Raw genomic sequence first — 5,286 nt, 5'->3', positions numbered from 1 at the left:
TTGCTGAAAGATGAAGGATAATCTTAAACCATTCACTCGTAACGAGGTATACACCGAGAAGGCCGACATTTGAGCTTAGCCAATCGGTTCATTGTGAAATAGGAAGCAGCTGACATTCAGTACAGACAAGAAAAGTGTTGATTTATAGATGATATTGAAAGCTAACTCAGCTAAACTATTGTATACTTAGTATGAAATGTAGGTTCTATTTGAGTAATGAAATGTAAATATAACACTTGAGTTCAGCTTAACTTAAATATGTAAAGAAGAATATGACGAACGATTTTAGTTTTGTCTTTCTTTCTTAAAGAAAAGGAAAAAACATTTATATTTTGATATGCAACATCGTTGCGCTCTTTTTTCGATAAAGGTAAATGTATTTTCTCTTGCTTAATATTAAGTGACCAAATGTTGCTGAAATTTAAGTTTGTTGTCTACATAATGGACACATTTTCACAGAAAACTCGTTATACCGTTATTTTCACATTTCGTAGTACTGCAACTAGAACATTTAAAGAGGGGAAAAGTATTTCTGCAAAACGTTTTCTTGTTAGAAGTAATGTATCAGGTTGTAATATCCTGTCCGAAACACTGACAAGTTGAAAGGTTACGTTCAGGTTTATATTTCGTCAGATAGGGTGCAAATAACATTTACCGTATTTCGACACAACCATGAAGTGAATAATGACATGGAAACCATACGTGTCTTTCTGTGTTGGGTGAGCCCAAGCATACAGAGAGTTAGACATGAGAGGTTATTTAGAAACAAATGTACAGAAAAATCAACTATCGCATCTTTTGCGAGTCTCACAAAATGAAAGGGTCAGTTCGACCACGTTAAAGTTTTACATAAAGGGAGGGAAAGATCGGATTTTATCCTGAATCCCATCACACCTCGAGATATTGCTTGAAATATGATATTGACGTATTTACCGAGGTACTACAGTAGCCATGTAGGTTTCTCCTGTCTCAGTCTGGTTGTATCGGGACGTCACGTGACGGATTAATGACTTTATAACATGTTACCATACACTTCAAAAGCGTTATTATGTTAAAAACGGTATTTTAATGCTTTCAAGTCAAGCAGATCGTTGATGTGATGGAATATAATTCATTAATAATTCCTGTTTTTTTCTCCTTAAAAACCAGTTGATGAGGAAATAATTAATGTAGGGGTTGACACCAAAATCAGGCTTTGCAATATTTGTCGTCTGCTTTAGTCTAGTGGTCATATATATATATATATATATATATATATATATATATATATATATATATATATATATATATATATATATATAAATAACCTTAGAGGCATCTTGCTGCTTGGGAAAGGTCAAGGCCATTATTTTAGCTCTAGTAAAGAATGGTCCATGGATTAATCTAATTACTGCTTGAACAAGTGCAGTATATGATCAGTAATACAGTATGCATCATGTTGTTTGTAATTTTTGATAATTGCCTTTGTAGATACACTCCACAACACTGTAATATCAAAGCGTCAGATGTAATTTCAGGCTCCAGTGACAATGTTATGTTGCGTGATATACATTGATTAACCACTTACTGCGTTATGCTGAAAGTCCCTGGAATAATATAAGCTATCATGCAACGCAATCCAAACATTGATGAGATGGGTATTTGCATGCCTGTGGTGCTGAGTGTAATTTACACCTGGTGAGTTTGTAAAGCCAGCACAAAATGTAAAACTTTATACGTCACTTAATTACACTGGAATGAACCTATTGCCAGTGTTGGTGTAGCACTTGAATCTAATATGTGTGCAAAAGTTGACTAAAAACTCAAAGTACATTCTATGTGCAGAAGAAAATGTGAAACAGCTTTAAATGTGTGGATAAAGATGATCCAGGTATAAAAAAAATGATTGTGCACATACTGACCAGAAAATGGATTTCCTGCTGGAGAGAATTATCAATTGTTGTGCAAACTTCAGTGGATTATGCATAAATACACCAGAGAAGGAGTTATTTTCAGCATTTTATTTGATCAACACTTACAAGGAATATAAGAAAAAGCCGGCTCCATACTAATATGAAAAATATGATCAGTGCTACCGCCAAGGTTCTCAAATTAGATACTAACTTGTCTTTGATTTTGCTATCATGCACTACCCGTTATTGTGTAGAGACACATCATGGTCTCTGCAACGCAACACTTTCTGTACTGAACTCAGCTCTACTCTAAACTGTACATAACGATCCTGACATCTAGCAACATTTACACGTTTCATGGCTTCATCTCTATATCAATAACTGACTGGCTTGCATCTGAGTGAAAACTGAGGGCGCTGTTTCATGCCGTGTTTAAAGGTCATCATCCCATATTTTCACATGGTGAAGACCACAACTATAACATGGAAGCCTGATGACAGCATCTAATCTTTAAACATACTGGATACCCTGGATAGAATGTGGAGGTCATGAAGACATCATCCAATCTATCAGCATAGTGAAAATAATGAATATAACATGGAAGCCTGATGACTTCATCCCATCTTCCCAATCACTGAAGACCACAAGTATGATATGGAAGCCTGACGACAGCATCCAATCTTTCCACAATCTGAAGACTACGATTATAATCTGGGAGCCATGACAACATCATCCAATCTTTCCATAATCTGAAGACTACGACTATAATGTGGGAGCCATGTCGACGTCACCCAATCTTTCCACAATCTGAAGACTACGATTATAATGTGGGTGTAATCACAACGTCATCCAATCTTTCCACAATCTGATGACTACGATTATAATGTGGGAGCCATGACAACGTTATCCGATCTTTCCATAATCTGGAGACTACAACTATAATGTGGAAGCCATGACGACATGTTCCAATCTTTCCATAATTTGATGACTACGAATATAATGTGGGAGCCAGGTCGACATCATCCAATCTTTCCACGATCGGAAGACTACGATTATAATATGGGAGTCATGACAACGTCATCCAATCTTTCCACAATCTGAAGACTACGATTATAATGTGGGAGTCATGACAACGTTATCCAATCTTTCCACAATCTGGAGACTACGACTATAATGTGGAAGCCATGACGACATCATCCAATCTTTCCACAATCTGGAGACTACGATTATAATGCGGGAGCCATGACAACGTTATCCAATCCTTCCACAATCTGAAGCCTACGATTATAATGTGGGAGCCATGACAACGTCATCCAATCTTTCCACAATCTGAAGACTACAATTATAATGCGGGAGCCATGACAACGTTATCCAATCTTTCCACAAAATGAAGCCTACGATTATAATGTGGGAGCCATGACAACGTTATCCAATCTTTCCGCAATCTGGAGACTACGACTATAATGTGGAAGCCATGACGACATCATTCAATCATTCCATAATCTGAAGACAACGAATATAATGTGGGAGCAATATCGACGTCATCCAATCTTTCCACAATCTGAAGACTACGACTATAATGTGGGAGCCATATCGACGTCATCCAATCTTTCCACAATCTGAAGACTACGATTATAATGTGGGAGCCATGACAACGTCATCCAATCTTTCCTCAAACTGAAACTACGACTATAATGTGGAAGCCATGTCGACATCATCCAATCTTTCCATAATCTGAAGACTATGAATATAATGTGGGAGCAATGTCGACGTAATCCAATCTTTTCATAATCTGAAGACTACGACTATAATGTGGGAGCCATGTCGACGTCATCCAATCTTTCCACAATCTGAAGACTACGATTATAATATGGGAGCCATGACAACGTCATCCAATGTTTCCACAATCTGAAGACTACGATTATAATGTGGGTGTAATCACAACGTCATCCAATCTTTCCACAATCTGATGACTACGATTATAATGTGGGAGCCATGACAACGTTATCCGATCTTTCCATAATCTGGAGACTACAACTATAATGTGGAAGCCATGACGACATGTTCCAATCTTTCCATAATTTGATGACTACGAATATAATGTGGGAGCCAGGTCGACATCATCCAATCTTTCCACGATCGGAAGACTACGATTATAATATGGGAGTCATGACAACGTCATCCAATCTTTCCACAATCTGAAGACTACGATTATAATGTGGGAGCCATGACAACGTTATCCAGTCTTTCCACAATCTGAAGATTACGATTATAATGTGGGAGCCATGACGACTCATCCAATCTTTCCACAATCTGAAGACTACGATTATAATGTGGGAGCCATGACAACGTCATCCAATCTTTCCACAATCTGAAGACTACAAATTATAATGCGGGAGCCATGCCAACGTTATCCAATCTTTCCACAATCTGAAGCCTACGATTATAATGTGGGAGCCATGACAACTTATCCAGTCTTTATACAATCTGGAGACTACGACTATAATGTGGAAGCCATGACGACATCATCCAATCTTTCCATAATCTGAAGACTACGAATATAATGTGGGAGGAATGTCGACGTCATCCAATCTTTCCACAATCTGAAGACTACAATTATAATGCGGGAGCCATGACAACGTTATCCAATCTTTCCACAATCTGAAGCCTACGATTATAATGTGGGAGCCATGACAACTTATCCAGTCTTTCCACAATCTGGAGACTACGACTATAATGTGGAAGCCATGACGACATCATCCAATCTTACCATAATCTGAAGACTACGAATGTAATGTGGGAGCCATGTCGACGTCATCCAATCTTTCCATAATCTGAAGACTACGACTTTAATGTTGGAGCCATGTCGACGTCGTCCAATATTTCCACAATCTGAAGACTGCGATTATAATGTGGGAGCCATGTCGACGTCATCGAATCTTTCCACAATCTGAAGACTACGATTATAATATGGGAGCCATGACAACGTCATCCAATCTTTCCACAATCTGAAGACTACAATTATAATTTGGGTGTCATGACAACGTCATCCAATCTTTCCAGTATCTGAAGGCTACGATTATAATGTGGGAGCCATGACAACGTCATCCAATCTTTCCACAATCTGAAGATTACGATTATAATGTGGGAGCCGTGACGACTCATCCAATCTTTCCACAATCTGAAGACTACGATTATAATGTGGGAGCCATGACAACGTCATCCAATCTTTCCAGTATCTGAAGGCTACGATTATAATGTGGGAGCCATGACAACGTTATACAGTCTTTCCACAATCTGAAGATTACGATTACAATGTGGGAGCCGTGACGACTCATCCAATCTTTCCACAATCTGAAGACTACGACTATAATGTGGGAGCCATGACAACGTC

Source organism: Sinohyriopsis cumingii, chromosome 3 (genome assembly GCF_028554795.1).
Source record: "Sinohyriopsis cumingii isolate HCF-2022 chromosome 3, ASM2855479v2, whole genome shotgun sequence".
NCBI classification, from domain to species: domain Eukaryota; kingdom Metazoa; phylum Mollusca; class Bivalvia; order Unionida; family Unionidae; genus Sinohyriopsis; species Sinohyriopsis cumingii.
The sequence above is the reverse complement of the archived record's forward strand: the minus strand, read 5'-3'. Positions refer to the sequence as shown.